The 19401-nt window shown below is 40.8% G+C and overlaps 1 pseudogene; it reads left to right on the top strand.

Annotated features, from left to right (window-relative positions):
* Positions 1 to 2677: 2677 nt before the first annotated feature.
* On the top strand, positions 2678 to 8640 carry LOC147447110 (uncharacterized; annotated as a pseudogene).
* The last annotated feature ends 10761 nt before the right edge of the window (positions 8641 to 19401 follow it).

The following is a 19401-nucleotide window of genomic DNA, read 5'->3' as shown; positions in this document are numbered from 1 at the left end:
CTGCCTGCAGCAACATGCCCGGCCATCGAGAGTGATTACAATAGCCCGGCCTAGCTGCTAGCTGCATTAGTTACTATCGAAGGTGGCAAGCCAGTCGATGCAGCTGCTCGGGTACAAAGCCTAGCTGCGGGTGCCATAACCTTGAGATCTCTCATAGGGTACACAGCCTAGCTAGCTACGGGCGCCATTATTCGATCTGATCTACAGCAGCACCGTTTTACAGCAGAAGCGCAATCAGAAGTTGAGTTTTATAGCTATGGCCAGTGCAATCACAAGTGCAGTTTTACAGCTATCAGTGCAATCAAAAGCGCACTAGTACTGTGCACGTTCGTTGCTCGACGTACCCATACTAGAATTTCCATGCTCTAGTGATCTGCAGCACAGTACACGTCTAGAGACGTGGCGCAGTACCTTAGTCGGAGCCCTTCTTGGCAAGTTTCAATTCGGCAGTATAACGTGTGCAACTCCAGAAGCTCCAGCACATATATCCTTATGAGCGAGCTTAGCAACTAAAGCTACACAACTTTGGTAAATAGCCCAAATAACATTTCTTTTAATATATCTTTAGTTACTACTTTCGTTTGGTTTTATGGCAATGTGTGATTTTTTATGCTGCTATGTGAAGGATGGCATCCAATATGTTCTCATTGCAGATCATTTTTTTGACGCAGAGAATCGACTTACTGCAACGTATATGCGTTTTTCAAATTGAGAGAAACGACGACGGTTCTAGTGGTTCAATCGTGATCAGCGGGTTGTTTCATCGGCCAAGACAAGCTTCTCTGCGCCGTTTTTTTTGTCGGGTAGCTACATTTTAACTATTTACTTTGATCTATGGCTATCTCCTTTGCACTCATGCACATAGTTTGCACATCGATCTCACATAGTTTGCACAACGATCTCATTTTAGCAAAAAAATATATGAACGCAAATGTTTTATTAAAAAAAACAACTTAGCAAAAAATCATATCGATGTGCAAAATCATTTTAATTTATCATATTATCCTTTTTACCTTTTTAGAAGAGAGACATGGATGGATACAAGTTTATGGAATGGATGAAATCTATCATAGGCTTACACAGTGACGACCATTGGCAATGTTTTTGGGTTTTTCCATATGCTTAGCCCGTATGCCCTATCAACTACCTCATTTTCTGTGCTAATTTTTCCGATTTAATGTAGTGGTAGGCTTCATTATGGCTGAGTCTTAATGTATGCTCATGTGTGTGTGTGTGTGGTGTGCGGTGTGTTTGGGAGCATACGTTAGTACCTAGTTCTACTCCCACTATTGGGCATTGACGACGTTAGTGGGGATGTGGTGGTATTTATTCAATACTATGCATGATGTGGTGGTATTTAGTCAATACTATGCATGATGTATAGCGGACATGCAAACTTCACATTGGAGTTACAATTAGTTGATATTGTGGTAATTTTGTCGTATAGCGGACATGCAAACTTCACATTGGAGTTACAATTAGTTGATATTGTGGTAATTCTTTCGATCTTTTGTTGCCCTATCAACTACTTCATTTTTGTGCTAATTTTTCCTATTTAATGTTTCTTTTAGTGCTAGGCTTCATTATGGCTAAGCCTTAAAGTATGCTCATGTGTGCGCATGCGCGTGCGCGTGTGGTGTGTGTTGTGTTTGGGAGCATATGTTAGTACTTAGTTCTGCACACACTATTGGGCACTGACGACACTAGTGGGGATGTCGTGGTATTTAACATATTATAAGCATCTTTGGTGCTAGGTTGTTGTGAATCATGAAGTATGTGTACGCATGTATAAAACCCTAAATGCAAAACAAATACATGGGGCATAGACATCACGCATTTTGACAACATTTTATTAATGAAATAGTTTTGAATGCACGGTGCTCATTCTTGCAAACATGCATATGTAGGTTATGGCTCGACAGGAAGTAATAGAAGAACTAGTTGCTAAGTTAGCCTGTCATCTTGAAGGAATGATCGTTTTGCCAGAGAAACACTTTTATGTCTTTTGGAGAGAAAGGCCACCGATACGCATTTCAAGAATAGTTATAGATGACACTAGGTGGTGGCCCGAGAATATGGCTTTAGTGCTTTTGAAACAAACCTTAAATCCATTTGATTATTACAAAGTAGTTTTCCATGGTGAAAATTGTTTATCTCCAAGGATTTTAAGTGATAGGCTTGCTGTGATTAAAAGCCTTATTCCGAGCAAGAAATTGTGTCTTGCGTGAATGTATCCATCATCTATGTTAAAAGATCCAACAAGTGTGGTCACATCAGTCTTTTATTGTACGTGACTCTCCAACTATTAAAGTTGCGCAATGCTGCAAAGTTATATATGATTTGTATCTGCGACTTATAGTACTTGGTACTACGACCTTTGACACTAGCATCATGTACATGCAGTCCATTGCTCTAATTTTCTTGCAAAGTATTACTCTAGGAGACATACACGCATATTAGAAATGAAAGCTCATTCTCATATTGACACACGCATGTTATTAATAAAATAGTTTTTGAATGCACGGTGCTCATTCTTGTAAATGTCTAATTTGTATCTGTGACTTAAGGGCACGTTGTACTACAACCTTTGCCACCAGCATCATGTGCAAATGTGTTTTTTTGGGTCCCTATAGTCCGTGTAACCATGGCTCATGACATTTAGGTGATACATGCATACATGGCTTCCACCTCCAAGAATTTCAAGTGTGCATGTACGTATAAATGTGCATTTACATTGGAAGGGTATCAAATGCTGAGCAGAAGAACCTTTTTTTACCATAGAAAACAGGAGGCACTCCATAAAGTTTACCCAGATGTCCATTACGATAGAAATTTTGGAGCCCTTCAGGGTCAATCAAATAATGTGAATGAGCTTGATAGTACACCACCTCTCCAGAGTGCATCCGACAATGACACCACACGAAGAATGTGGTGTACATGTTCTGCATTTTGCTAGGGTGGAAAATATGTTGGGAAAAGGACATTTTTCAAGCATGCACAACTAAGGAGTGTTGCAGGCAGTCTAGCAAGTGAGCTTTGGGTTTGTAAATCGAGATGATGTGCACGTAAGACACTTTGACGACAATATACCAGACGTGGAACCATCAAATGCTTCTTTGAATGTGGAAGAGGGATTTGAAGAGGGCATAGAGGTGAGATCGACAAGTACAACTGGAGCAGGTGAAGACTGCCAACAATCTTCTTGTCCGGATCATGCACCACTTGGAATTGCAATTTTATCAAAGATCATTCAATTCTAGACATTATGGGATGAATATCAAGTTCCCATTATCGGTCAAGACGAAATGATTCATCTACTATTCGGTGACATGGGTGGGGCAAAAATAGGCAAGCATGACTCCACTAGGGAGGATCCAAGCCTAAGCAAAAGCTTGGTTCGACTTGAACATGATTGGGATGGTTTTTTGTTTGATAACTATAGGGTGTCTGGTTGCTGGGAGCAATTGCAATTGCTATTTCAAGGGCTTGGTATGGTACAATCTCTTCGATATAGAGTCTGCATGGGTGAAGAAGGGAATCTCCATGAGCCAGAGATCCTACGCCCAAGCACCAAGAAAGTAGCCTGAAACAATTGTCACGGGAGCCGAATAATAGAGATCTATAGCAAAAGATAGAGAAAGAGATCTTTGTATTGATGAATCTTTGTAGAGTTTTGATACAACAGAGGAGCAAAATATATGGGCGCACTCCGTTGTACGGAGCTCGAACCTCCCGACCACCCCCGAGCTTCAATTCGCTTACATGCAGCGTCTCACTCGCACTCGCACTCGCACTCGCAGAAGAGAGAATGGTGAATCCCCCCAAAAACGCACCACCCGTCCTTCTATTCTCCTCCAAAAGCCTGCGACCTCTTAAAATAGCCGCTTTTCTATTTTTGGCGCTCGGTCGACTCGACTTGCGCGCCAATATACCTGCGAGAACAAGGTAAAAAGAAAACGTGATCGGGAAGCGATCCGTAGAGGTTAGTTTTTTTTTCAGCTGTCTTCAACTGAACATAACTCCCAAACGGAGCCAAAACAGCCCAAGTCCGTCTCATACAATCTTGTTGCCCTCGCTGCGCTCTTCGACGGCTATGTGATGGAAAATTTCCATAGCTTGCTCCGATTTGCTGAAAATCAACCTGCAAAACAGCATTTTCTACAAAAACGATGCAAAAACAGCAAATCCAACTTTTTTTCTTAATCTTTGGCCTTCAATGAGCATCAAAACATCAAAATCTCTAAAGACTCAAAGAACCAAAGTTGTTCCTTATAACGCAGGCTTCAATCGCTTCATACATCACTTTTTCAAAATCCCACGTTAACGCCTTCAAAAATGCCCCAGAAAGTGCCTTCCGGATCAAAAATTTTATCGGACGAAAACAATCCACACATCCTTCTACACAGTGGACTAACTTTAAAATGACAAAAACTTCCTAGAAAACAAAATTTATTACTAAAACACCTCGAAATCAAGTCTTGTTACAACAATAGTGGTCTATTTGGTGCTTTTCTACGTCCTCTTATGGAGGAATTGCAAGACTTGTTCATGTCAGGAATAAAAGTACACTACAACTATGATGTCAACAAAATATTTGGCATGGGAACTGAATGGCAACAGACATGCATATTACGCGGGATGCTTATGATGGTCAGTAGAGACCATCCCGCCGAATGCAAAATAGGACTCTTCAAGGACGGTGGCAAGGAGGGTTGTCAAAGAGACAAGCCCAAAGCAACTCTTGATGCTAGTAATCCAATGTATAGAGGGCGATATGTTTATGATGAAAATAGATGACAAGCAATATATCCACCAACAAAATGCTCCATTTTGGAAATGTCCAATGCAGTAACTCAGGCCAGAAGAGCAACCTCTCAAACTCAAAGAGAGACTAATCTTGCACATGCAGGACTATCTGGAGAGTCAGTGTTATGGAAGTTCTTTGACTTATATGGCTTTGACTTGTCACGTGACTTGGTGTATGATACAATGCATGTTCTTCCATTGAATTTGTTCAGTAAATATACATCAACTGTCATGCAAGGATTGCAAAATGAATAAAAAAGAAAGGTGGATGAATGTTGCAAGCTTGTATACAAGCTTGCACCACCATCAATTCGCAATGGCAGGTGGCCACACACTCCTAGCAAGTACTTTGAAGGTTTTAAGGCAGAGGAAAATCAAAAATTTATTCAATGGTGTCTGCCATATGTATTGAGTGTCATCAACGAGGTATCAAGACCCATGTATGAGCTTGGTCTTCTCCTAATAGACATTGCCCACACATTTTACAATTTTAGTCGTCAGAAGGGTTGGACAAAGGAGAGTGTCAAGATAATGCGATCATTATTCTCACCTTGGTGAGTAAGGAGCAAGGAATTCTTTGGTCCAAACTCTTCACCATTGGAGCATGTTGCTGGGAATGGGGAATTGCTTGATGACATTATCAGGCATGGATCTCATTATGTATATTGGCGTTACATTTTTGAAAGGATGGTCTCCATATACATGTGAGTAAGGACAAATAAAACTAATAATGAGATAACTTATGTCCACTTTTACAAGCGCGTTTTGTTTACATGGGTTACTCGCATGCTTCAAGAGGAGAAGGATGGATTCCTGCCGCATGAGAGGAATTTGTCATTCTTACACCAAAGGTTGATACTCCCAGATGATTTCACTCTACTGCATCCTATGAGTCCACAATGCTCTATCTTCCATGAAAAAGGGCTCTTGGAACTCTCATCTCTAACAAGAGCCAGGGAGCTATGGCATAAGATTTTGGCAGATTATGAACCGGCTTACTGCCTCAACATGATTAGAGCAAAAGGGATTGGTATAACCAAGAAGTAACGCACAAAGAGATGCCTTTCAGATGAGGAGAAAATGTACTTTCAACAACTGTGGACGATGACAGTTAGTGAAGGTGAAAATACTCTTGTCACAACCTACCAAAAGATACCTAACCAGGGTGAGGCTTTTAAAGTTGGTGATCATGTGACTGTAAAGCAGGACGATGGTGATACGGATGCTCTTCCTGTAGGGCATTGGGAGGCCAAAATAAAAACATTGTTCTCTATCAAGCACAATGGTCAATATTATTTTTATTTTGGGACAGAGTATTATAGACAATGCATATCCTCACACAATGGGGTTGATGAACTAATAGTTCATCATGCAACTGGAATGATCATTGTACAACAACAAACTATGCCATACACTTGGGATTGTGTAAGACCAATCTCATCTTTGATGCATAAGTTCATACCTCTTCCGTTGAGACAGGTAACAGGCTAGTAGCATATGAGGTGAAGGATTTGATTCAAAGAAAGCGGCTTACAACTCTCGGAGAGGTCGGACATGCACCCCCTTGGTTAGAGGTTGGTGATATCGTTCTAGCAACCAAAAGTGATGGTGAAGATGATCTTGTACACGCAATTGTTAGAGAGATTGACCACCAGGGCAAAAATTGCAAATTAGCTTGGCTAGTACATGATAGTTTTGATCATTGTACATGGAGGATACAAAGCCAGCAGTACGAAGAGAGAGATTGGAACTCATGCAAAGTAGTGATACGTGACTTTATTGTAGTTAGTAGGAGGTGCATGTCTTCAAGAAGTGGTGCACAATTAAATTTGCCAGTAGTTTGGAGATGCACAAGTGCTTAGCCTTTGATGTATCAAACATTAAAATACTTTAATTGATTGGAAATAATATTTTGTTGTGGTTTCTAAGTTTTGTTTACACTATATATGATTTAAGGTATAGCTTGTGGCATTGTAGCTATTACATGGCTTCTCCATCTGAAACAATGTCTCTCAAAGAGACAATAGCAATGCTAGAGGAAAGGGTAAAAGAGCTAGAATCAAGTGGTGGAGAGTCCTCTAAGGCTGATCATAAGAATAGTAAGGTGGCTGGAAGATTGTCTCAACGGCATGGCAAGGCTATACAAGTTGCAAAGGAAGACACGGTTGAAAAACCAGTTCCGATATATGAGCAACTCTTTCGCTTCCCACTCAAGAAAAGTGACAGAGATCCAGCACTCTTGTATGGAAAAGAGTTCCTTGCAAAGTATTACGCTGATAGTGTACATGCAGTCCATTGCTCCAATCTGAGAACTGTTAGAGGTTGGATGAAAGCATTTGATTCCAAGCTTTGTGACCTACAGCAAAATCTAGAGGGGAAGGATGAACTTGTGAGCTTCATTCAAGAGCACCATGATGAAATTGAGGAGGTGACGTTCCGTGGTGCAGAGTACCATTGGAAAGTAAAGGACATCTACACATTTTGCTTGCGTCACATGCAAGCAAAGTGAAAGAATAAAAAGAAAAGATCAACGCTGGTCAATACCACAAATTTAATATTTGTAAGCCACATTATCAATATTTTTTCATTGTTTTTAGCTATCATAATAAGATTGATTATGTGAAGTTGTGCACTGTAGGGAACCGACTTAGTGAATGCAAAGGCGGAAGACAAAGAAAAACAGCTTGTGGGAGTTTCTACATTCTTTATTTTTAATTAAAGTTATTTAGAAATGTACATGTTATACATGAATTGTAGATTGAGGAAAATCATTTACAACCTATCAATGAGGAAGTGTATCATCCTCATATTGACTTTGAGAAAGACCAGAATTATTCAGAGGCAATTTTCACTGGCATGCAAGTTGAACCCCTTCTAGATGTATGTTTTGTCAACTTATACTATGTCGAATTATTTTGTACACTTTCTTTAATCTAGTTATTTACTATTAGGATGTAGAAGAAGAGGATGAGGCTTTAGCTTCAAATGGTTGTCACAAAGGTATGTCTGTGTTATTGTCCTTTACAATAATTAAACTAGAAATGTATTTAATGTGTTTTATTATGAGAACATGCAAAGGTTGATCTCATTAAAGAACAAATGGATTTTGAGAGCTCTCATGAGGAAAATCAAGTGGATGTGAGCTCTAGAAAGAGCAAGCATGCACCTAAGGTTTACTCACATCTTTTAACTTTTATATGCTTCATATCCTTGTATGCTTTAAGCTTTAACTTAACGTTTTTGATGCTGTGGAATCAAAAGATGATGGATATGATGTAGACTAAAAAGGCAAAAAAAGATTGCACCAAGAAAAAGGTAGTTGTTATCTATTGCCCAAAATTTCATAGTCTAGAGCTCTAACTAAACTTTTATTTTTTCCATTTTCTATGCATACAGAGTGTACTGAAGAATGTTCTTAATGAGAGTGTTACTCTTCAAAACACAAAAGCCCTCAATGAACTCTCAAATGGGTCTCATGAATATGTAAGGAGATTGAATTTAGTACTCATCTTTTGGTATGGATTAAGCTTTTTCAGTTTAGTGACTTTTTATAATTGAACTTTTATTTAGGATATGAACTTTGATAAAGACGACCAAGAGACGATTTTAATCAAGTTTTTAGAGGTTCCAACAGTTGATGCATTGTATATTACGCTAAAGGCTAGTTTCAATCTAGCAAAGCGTAGTACGGATTTCACAGGAGATCGTCAAGAGCAAAGTTATGATGGAATGCGCTCATCATTTGTAGTGTACCTTTAGGCCACAAACAAAGTTAGAATTTCCAAATGTGACTCTTCTCCACTAAGTGTGGATGATGTAATTGTGGTTGAGTGATGTTATGTTAATTTGTTTATTTTAATGTAACCTTGAGACCCAAAGAAAGGGTGAACATTCTAGCATCAACTATTTTCAATTGTTAAATTTATGACTTAGATTGAATTCTTCAAAAAGCTACTGTGAGTTACTCTTATACGATGTTCTTTTCTTATGAGGAAGTATCTGCTCCAAATACCCATGCATAATGAGTTCGATGCAAAGATTTAATTTCTTTGATGCAAGATCTACGACAAATTTGTGAGAGTTGTTATTATAATATTATTATTTTAAAAATAAAATCAATAAATTTTTATATAATAAAAAACTTAGGTTTAGGTTATTCACTTATGTGACTCTTTTTGTCTAGCTATTGTATATAAAACTAACGTGAATATTTTTTTCTTCCGTTCCAATTACTATGTAGTTTTTTCTCGTGCATATGTTGCTCAAAAATCTATATAGTTTTCTTTTTGTGTGTGTTGGTCAAAAAGATATATATTTTTATTATGTGGGTCATTTTTACTGCATATATATACAATAAAAGGTTCCGTTTTTACTAGTTTGGATTTTTCCTACATATGTTCAAGTTTTATCTAGGAAAGTCTTTTTTTTTACTATGTAGGAATTGAATTAAAGTTCCTTGTGGATCTCTTGGCTTCTCTCATTAGTAGCCCCCGATGGCTTCCCTTGCCCTTATAACATGCAGCCCATGCGCCACCAGATGGCGCCCCTGCAAGCCGGTCACCTTCTTTGGTCGGCCCTTCTTATGCAATCACTGGTCGACCCCTCTATTCTTTGCAAATGCCCTTGAGGGCTCCCTACTGAGCTCGTCTCTGATCTCCCTCTCTCTTTGCTCCTCTGTGCCGCCCAGCCTTGCCTTGAGAGCCTCCTACTGAGCTCGTCAGATGGCTTCCCCCCTTCCTCTCTGCAGCTCGAATCCGGCCTCTCTCTATGGTAGTCCCTCCAGAATTACTCACGGTGGCAGCCTCCCAAGCTCTGAACGACGACTCTCGAAGTGCTCCCCCAACTCCTTCGATGCCCCACTCTTTTTACTATTTTCTCTGCCTGCACGCATTACTGGCGGCTCCTTCTCCCTCTTCTCCTTCTAGTGGCTTCGAGGACCCTAGTTTTGGAGAGCCCTCGGACTCTCTCCCGTCCATGGCGGCTCTTCACGTGGTGGCCATGCTCCCCATGATTGCAATCGACATTTCCATTTCTTTTTTATCATTTTAAATAGAGACCGGTTCCCACCCGGATGCTAATATCATGTACTCACACCCAAACTCCTCGTCACCTTCTTGAATGGCGAACCCTCTTCTTGCTTGCTTGATTGGTGGCCAAAAATCATCTGTCCGGTTGCCATCTTAACCATTTAAAGAATCTTTTGGAGCGAGCTTGACTTTTGAAGCTTATGCATAGTGGTATAAGCTCGTCTCCGCTTCAACATCTGCTTATCCATATCCTTTGTGCTTGAAGACATGGCCGCCTGCCTCTGCAAGGCATCGGTTGAGAGCGATTCGAATCCATCATCTTTGCCCAACCCCTTAGTTGAGCATAGCTCAAGCTTCGTAGAGAACTATGAGCACATGCCGGCAAGAAACCTGTAGAATATGCTTGAGAGCTCTAAAAACATGAAAAAAGACCATATTATATACATTGTAGGCCGCTTTGATACCGTTCCTCTACTATCTCCTCCTACTGGATACTCAAACTGAAATCCCACCTGGATCAAAGGAAAGGCTCTCAGCCTCCCTTCTTGAAGACCCGCTTCCACCTGGATCCCAAACAAGCTTGGCATATTTTCCTTTTCCATGAGAAATGGTCAGACCTCGATACAAAACCTCACTAGGAGTGCACATCCTTGTTTCCATGAGTAGGAAGCAATTACTAAGGCCCGAACTGCACTCCACTATGTGGTTATTATCCTTATGAGCATTTGTGGTAGCCACTTGGGTCTCCAAAAGACTATCAAGAGCATATATTGTTGAGATGTAGAGAGAAAGAGAGAGAGACGGGACAAGAGACACACCATATACGCTCCCAAAGACTGATTCATATTGAGGACAAGATACAAATATATAGGTGAGACCAAGTTGAGTAGAGTGAGCCATATATAGCTCCAACACCCCCACTCAAACAAAGGTCTCTAGCTTTGGATGAAAAAACCCTTGGGGAGTTCAAGGGAAAAACCCAAGCCGCTATACAATGTGAAAATATGAACCAACGATGATGATGTGAAAGTGAATTGTGCATCTATGGACAAATATTCAAGTGACTTAGAGATCACAATGTGAAAATGTGGAGTGTGCATAGTGCATGGTACCTAAAAGATTACAATGTCATATGTACAAAGCTATTACAATAGCAAAGAAGCTAATCTAGAAAGAGTGAGGTCGAAGAAACTCCAAGCTCCGAGCGCAAGAGGATGAAACGTGACTCGTTGAGGCCTTTGGTCAAAATGTCTGCAATCATCTGGTCACTTGGACAGTGTTCAACCATAATGGTTCCTTTGCGTACTTCATACCTGACATAATGATAATGGACAGCAATGTGCTTTGACTTATTATGTTGAACATAGTCTTTTGCAAGACTAATAGCACTTTGGTTGTCACACCGCAAGGGTGTGCTAGAAAGAGGAGAGTGACCAATATCAACCAGCATTTGTCGAAGCCAAATCAACTCACGAGCTGCAAGTGATGCCGCAACATATTCTGACTTAGTCGTAGAAACTGCAACACAACGTTGTTTCTTGCTAGTCCAAGAAACAAGACAACCATTTATAAAGAAGAAATTTCCACTAGTAGATCGCATAGATAAATGTGAGCTTGCCCAGTCTGCATCTGTGTAACCCAAAAGAGAAAGAGATTGCATAGAATCCGATGTGAGTTGTCGTCGATAGACTAAACCAAAATCTGTCGTAGATAAGGACATGCAAGATGTTGTCCAAGATAATTAGTAGCAAACAGAATATCAGGACGAGTGTTCATGCCAACAAACTGAAGACATCCAATCAAGTTAGCATAAGGTTGATTTGTGACAAGTTGACCGCCATTGTCAGAAGTGTTCTTCGTAGAGCTCGCAAGACAAGGTGTGTTGGTTGAATGTGCAGATTCCATACCAAATTTTTGACTAGTATTTGCAATAAACTTTGATTGTCAAAGGAATAAAATACCTTTTGTACGGTTCCGTTGGATTTGAATGCCAAGACACGAGTGAATCTCTCCAAGATCCACCATATCAAATGCAGAAGACAATAACTTTTTCACTTGCTAAAGAAATCCCAAATCATTGGAAACAAGGATGGTATCATCCACATAAAGAGCAAGAATCACAAAACTGCTACCTTGGCGTTTTATGTATAAGTTGGGGTATGACGAGCAAGAGATGAATCCTTTAGAGGTGAGAAAAAGATCAAATTTTGTATACCAGGCTCGCGAAGCTTGTTTGAGACCATATAGTGCCTTATGGAGTTGAGCAACAAGGTCTTCTTTACCTGGAATAACAAACCCTTCTGGTTGTTTTATATAAATTTCCTCTTCCGAGTCACCATTAAGAAAAGCAGTTCGCACATCCATTTGATGAGCTTCTAAATCAAATTGAACAGCAAATGCCAATAAAACTCGAACACTTGGAATGCGAACAACTAGTGAAAAAGTCTCTTGATAATCAACACCAGCTACTTGGGAGTAACCTTTTGCAACTAAACGCGCCTTGAACTTGTCAAAAGATCCATCTGCTTTTACTTTTGTCTTATACACCCACTTACATTTAATAGCTGTATGATCAGGAGGTAATTCAGTTAGTATCCATGTACCTTTAGAGATAAGAGAATTGTACTCTGCTTCCATAGCCTCTTGCCATTGATCCTTTTGTGGTGAAGAGATAGCTTCATCATAAGTAATGGGATCTTCGGAAGTAGAAAAAGCATTTTCAGCAATATCGTCATCATAAACATGACATGAGCCATGTTCAAAATCATTAGGCAGATCAACAAAAATATCAATATCATCATTGGCAACATTCGGAATGGATGGTTGTGAAGAGGAAAGTTTCTCTATAGGAAGAGTTTCATCTTCTGAAGGAAATGGAAAAGCTTGAAGCAATGATTTAGTATCATCAGAATCATCCATGGACCACGAGCCTCCCATAAGCTGTTCGTTAAAAGTAGCATCACGATTCACAATTACTTTCTTGGAGGAAGGGTCATAGAATTTGTAGCCTTTGGAAGTGTTAGAATATCCAATAAAAATAACTTTAAGACCAGGAGCATCAAGCTTTATTCGTGTTTCTTTGGGAACATGAATATAAGCAATACATCCAAAGGTTCGAAAATGAGATACAGAAGGAATGTCACCTATCCATGCTGTGATGGGTATCTTACCAGAGGGTGCAGTAGTAGGATAATGATTCTGAATAAATACTGTTGTCAAAGTAGCTTCAGCCCAAAAAACACGAGATAAGCCAGAATGAATCAGCATTGAGAATAGTGTGATTCTTTCGTTCAGCAACAACGTTCTGTTGAGGCGAATATGGAATAGTGTGTTCATGATGAATTCCACTGTCAACACAGTAACTCACAAACTCTCGAGAAACATATTCACCTCCATTGTCACTACGAAGCTTTTTAAGGCGACGACCAGTTTGAAGTTCCGCAGCCTTGTGGAATTGTTTGAAAACAGATAAGGCTTCAGATTTTTGTCTAAGTAGAAATACAGTCGTATACCTTGAGAAATCATCAATGAAAGTAATGAAGTAGCGATATTGTGATCTCGAAGAAGGTAGAGGTCCACATATATCAGTATGAACAAGATCCAATATGTCATGAGAATGAGTTGTATTTGAAAGAGGAAAGGGTTTGTGATTGTGTTTCCCAAGAGCACAAAATTCACAAATTCCCAGATGAGGATGGGATTTAAGGTCCATGCCATGAACAAGATCACGACGTTGAAGATCAAGGAGTTTTGAGAAATCAGCATGAACAAAACGGTGATGCCATACTTTGCAATCATGATCACCTGGAGCAGTGACAACATTTTCTACAGCATCGTTGAGAGAGAGTTCAAACAAATTACCATTTCGAGGAGCAGTTGCTATAGTATGTCCATCTTTCTCAATTGGGCATTTGGTATGATCAAATCCAACAAATAGACCAAGATCAACAAGTCTAGCAACTGAAAGAAGATTACATTGAAGATCTGGTACATGTAATACTCCTCGCAAAATTCGAGTGGAAGAAGATAAGGTACCAAGATATAAGTCTCCAATACCCTTTACTTGACAAGTAGTATCATCAGCAAGATAAACAACACGTTGAACTGGTAGTGGATGATAGTTATGGAGCCACTTAGACTGATATGTCATATTTCCTGTAGCACCAGAATCAACAATAAAAAGTGATCCATCGCGTACATGAAGTATTCTGTCTGAAGCAACTGAACATAGGACGCAACTTGTTTCTGGTACAATGTTGTTTCGATGTTCAGTAGCATATGCTCTATTCCGATCTGTGTCGAATCGACGCTTATAGCACATATTAGTGGGATGATCAGATCGTCCACAATATTCACAAGAAGAAGAAGAAGAGTCTCTAGATAAACGTGGTTGTTTTGTGGTAATATTGTGTTCTTCATCATATTGACGTGCCCAACAATCATCTTCAGTATGGCCATTTCTGTTGCAGTAAGAACATTGCTTATTAGGAAATTTGAGACGAGAGAAAATATTACCGCGACGGCCACCTCTGCGGTTTCCTCTTTGAAATGGACGCCTTCGAGCATAAAAAGCCCGTTCCATCTGTTGTGACTCAGTCTCCTCGTGTGAAATCATAGCTGTATCATGACTAGCATTACGACGTTCTTGACATTGAGAGTATTCAATTAAAGACATGCAGGCTTGGTCGAAATCAAGACCATCTTTATTAGAGAGAATAGTAACAATGTTATCATAAGAAGAGTCCTTCACTGTATCAAGGAGAAGTGTAATCAGTTGCTTTTGTGGAACAGGATCACCAGCAGCAGCAAGTTGATTAATAATAGATTTGAAAGATTCAATACGTCCCATCATGGCAGTACCAACTTCATATTGTAACTTGTTAAGCAACCCTCTCAAATAAAGTATTTCTGTGACAGATTTCTTCTGAAAGTTTGCAATAAGGTACTTCCATACGTCGTGGGAAGTAGGCAGTTCATACATATCAAGCAAAAGGAAATCAGTAAGAGCAGAAAGAATATACCGACAAGCTGCTTTATCACGTCGTTGCCAATCCGTATAGGCAACATTCCAATCTTCAAATATAGGTCCTTTAGTGATAAGCACGTTATCATTATCCGTATCAACAGGCTAAGGCGGACAAACACGATTTCCAAGAACAACATCGGAGAGTTCATCGCCTTCAAGAATTAACAACATCTTTGATTTCCAGCCTGGAAATCCTTGACCTTGGAAAGGAGGAATAGAACGCTGGCCAGAAGGAAAGCCGTTGACGAGAATATCCATAGCCATATCTTGTTGCGAGAAGACGTATAAGATAAGATCGCAGAATTTGCACACCATATATGGTGAAGGCCGCAATTGAGAATGAGAGAGATATGAGGACCGCGTTCTGTCAACGATAAACGTAAGAAGGATACTCAAGGAACTTCCAAAGATGTGAGAGACGTCACCCAAAAAGGGCAGGGTAAAGGAGACGTTAATAATAAAAGAGTCCTCAAAATAGAGTGGCGTGAAACGCAAGATTGACGGCCACAATACGAATAGAAAAAAGCTAAATCTTCTCGAAAAAGTTAACGCCAAAATAAGAAAAACGATCGCGGACGCTTCACGAAGAAGTAGGACGAAGAAAGCTGCGTCAAGCTCAATTGCAGTAAAAACAGCATAACTTTCTGCTGCGAACTCCAATTGACGCAAACCTAGAACTCAAATCAAAGAGCTCGAGGAGACGAACAATTTTTGGATGAAAAGTTTTGAGCAGAACAACAAGAAAAATTGAGATGAAGTTCAGGGTGTCATCAACAAGAAAACGTAATCAACGATTAGATTGATTAGCAATAAACGTCACACAAAACACTAATCATATTCTTCTTAACACAAAACAACCATAGTTAACAAGAATCAATGCTCAAAAATAAAATTTGTAGCAATTTTTGAATCTTACATGCAAATCGCATACACATACTGTTTTTGTAAAGAATGAGGATGCAAGAGAGCTACACAAGGCAAGCACAAAGCACACAGAGATGGAAAGCTTCTTCTTCTTCTTCACAGAAAAGAGAGTACAAAATGACTAAGTGCTAAAGCTGAAAAGTAGCACATATGTACATGCGGTCACTAAGTGTGAACTCGCTAGAAGCGTACTAGGCTGGCACTATAAGTGTAGTCCAGCTGTAGAATCACTGGCAGAGATCCTCCGTGTCGGTCACCTAACGCGCCACTGAGTAAATGCCGTAAGCGGCCAAGACCCGTAGTGGATGCCAGCTCAAGGTGTAGAGCTCGACATCTCAACACTCCCCCTCGAGCTCTGCATGTCGCAGAGTCCAAGCATAGTCCGGAAATTCTCAGCTCCGAGGGCCTTGGTAAAGATATCCGCTATCTGCTCCTCTGTGCTGACGTAGACCAAGTCGATGTCGCCCGCCAACACTCGCTCTTGAACGTAGTGGTAATGGACCTCTATGTGTTTGGTCCTAGCATGGAACACTGGGTTCCTAGCCAACTGCATGCTGCTGAGGTTGTCACAATGGATGAAAATCTGCTGGTCCACCTGCACTCCCAAGTCCTCAAGTAATGTGCGTAGCCAAGCTACCTCGCACGCCGCAACTGCTGCACCTCTGTACTCGGCCTCTGTGCTCGATAAAGCAACCGTAGGTTGCTTTTTGCTGCTCCAAGTAACAGCAGCACTCCCAAAAGAGAACATGAAGCCACTCGTAGATCTCCTATCAACAATGCTACCTGCCCAATCTGCATCTGTATACCCATACAATGCTAATGGTGCATCTGCTGCATAGAACAATGCGTAGTCAAGAGTCCCTTGCACATACCTAAGTGTGCGTCGTACTCCATCCAAATGTGGCTTCCTCGGAAGCTGCATGAACTGACTCTCCAAGCCTACTGTGTAGCTCAAGTCTGGCCTTGTGATAGTCAAGTAGATTAGACTACCCACCATCTTCCTGTACATATTGACATCCTCAACAACATCACCCTTCTCTGCACTCAGCTTTGCATTCACATCCAAGGGAATGGAAATCGGCTTACAATCAGCCATACCATACTTTGACAACATGTCCAAAGCATATTGTCTCTGTGACAGCCATACACCCTCTGGAGTCCTGATCACCTCAATGCCAAGAAAGTAGCGCAACTCGCCCAAATCTTTCATTTCAAACTCCTGTTTGAGAAGACCCTTCACATGGTCAATCTCCATAGCATTGTCACCAACAATAATAAGGTCATCTACATATATGGTAATGACCACAATCCCCACATCACTCTCACGTACATAGAGTGAATGATCAGCATGAGCTCTCCTAAAACCAATACTGACAAGATACTTGGCAATCCTGTCATACCATGCTCTAGAGCCCTGCTTCAAACCATACAAAGCTTTGAGAAGTCTGCATACATAATCTGGGTAACCTGGATCGACATAACCAGGTGGCTGATCCATATACACTTCCTCTTGCAACTCACCATTCAAGAAGGCATTCTTTACATCCATTTGATGCATAATCCATCCTCTAGATGCAGCCACTGCTATGACAGCTCTCACAGTCGTCATCTTTGCCACTGGAGCAAAGGTCTCCTCATAGTCTATGCCATACGTCTGTGCATAACCCTTTGCGACCAGCCTTGCCTTGTGACGCTCAATGTTACCATCAACCTTATGCTTGGTTTTATACACCCATTTACAGCCAATAGCTTTCTTGCCACTTGGCAATGGCACCAACTCCCATGTGTCATTTGCTTCCAATGCAGCCATCTCTTCATTCATTGCATCATCCCAATGCACATTTCCAACTGCATCCTCAAAACATGTGGGCTCCACATCCTGTATCACCTTAGCCATGTAGGCTTGGTGATGCGCTAGATACCCATCATAAGTCAATTTCTGAACTGGATTTCTGACTCTATTAGATCTGCGCGGTCCTGGGTCACTCCTTTGTCCTCTAGCATCTTCTTGTACTTTCCTTACACCAGGTGTCCTGACAGCCGGAATTCCAAATTCCTCATCAAGACTTTGTTCAGAACCATCTGAATCCATGTCTACATGTGAAAAACCTGATGATGCATCAACCATAAAGGGAGGTTCATCAACCTTTTCCTTTCCTTTTCGTGATACATTCCCTGTACCTGTTGGTGGAGTAACCTGCGTACGTAGTCTACCATTCCATGGTTTCTCAACAGAGCCACGAGAAGAGGACTCTTGTGGTCCACTCAAAACCTGTGACTGTGGCCTCACATTTTGTACAACCACATCATCTTTTACATCAGCCCCAATAGTGCCATGTGCATTACTGTACCAGCTGCTCATCTCATCAAAGACTACATCTCTGCTCACTCGTAATTCTCGTGTAGTAGGATTGTAGCACCTGTACCCCTTTTGTTCAAGGGAATATCCCACAAGAATACATTTCTCTGCTTTAGGATCCAATTTCCTACGCAACTCATCTGGTACATGCACGTAAGCTATGCAGCCAAACACTTTCAAGTGTGCCAAATCAGGCTTTGTACCTGTAAACTTTTCCTCAGGTGTTACATCATGCACCGCAGCTGTAGGTGTCCTGTTCATAATGTACACAGCTGTATTTATAGCTTCAGCCCAGAAATGATGAGGCGTGTTCTTCTCATTCATCAATGCACGTGCAACCTCTGCAATGTGCCTATTTTTCCTTTCTGCGACCCCATTCTCCTGTGGAGTATATCTGCATGTAAACTGCCTGTGTATACCATGCATTCGCAAAAAATCTGAAAAATCATTGGAGAAGTACTCTCCCCCTCCATCTGACCTCAATGTCTTGATTTGCATATCTGTCTCCTTCTCAATCATGACTTTGAAGTCTTGAAAGTGACCAAACACTTCACTTTTGTTACGCATGAAGTAGACCCATACTTTCCTTGTACGGTCATCAATGAAAGAGACATAATACCTGCAACCATGTATACTTGCAGTATCGGTTGGACCCCAAACATCTGTGTGCACCACCTCAAGTGGCCTTTTACATACATTGCGCTCATGTGGAAATGAGCCCTTTGACTGTTTTCCAAACTGGCATGCTGCACACACTTTATGCATACCATCCACCTTGAATTTGGGCAAACCTTTTACAATCTGTTTTGATTGCATGCTGCGCAATCTCTGCTCATTGACATGGCCAATGCGTTTGTGCCAAATGTCAACATCAGCCACAACACCTGTGCCCTGTGCAAATAATGCAGTTTTTACCTCAGGCATGTCTACATTCAGCGTAAACATTCTGCCCACACATTTGCCCTCTGTGATCAGCTTACAGCCATTCTGGAAATCTTCTACATAACAGCCATTTGGATTGAAGCGAACCTGCAAACCCTGCTCAACCATTTGTCCAACAGAAACAAGATTCTTTGTAATGTTTGGGACATGAAGTACATCTGCTAAGTACTTTGATTTCCCACTCTTCGTATTTAGAGGTATGTCCCCTACATGAGCAATGGGGTGAGCTGTGTCATCTCCCGTCTGCACATAGCCTGACACATCTGGTTTGCGCATATCTCTAAACCACTCTCCACGAGACGTCATGTGATTAGAGG

The sequence above is a fragment of the Adiantum capillus-veneris genome, chromosome 11 (genome assembly GCF_014529385.1).
Source record: "Adiantum capillus-veneris isolate H3 chromosome 11, ASM1452938v2, whole genome shotgun sequence".
Lineage (NCBI taxonomy): Eukaryota > Viridiplantae > Streptophyta > Polypodiopsida > Polypodiales > Pteridaceae > Adiantum > Adiantum capillus-veneris.
This window is presented reverse-complemented; position numbering and strand designations above follow the sequence as displayed.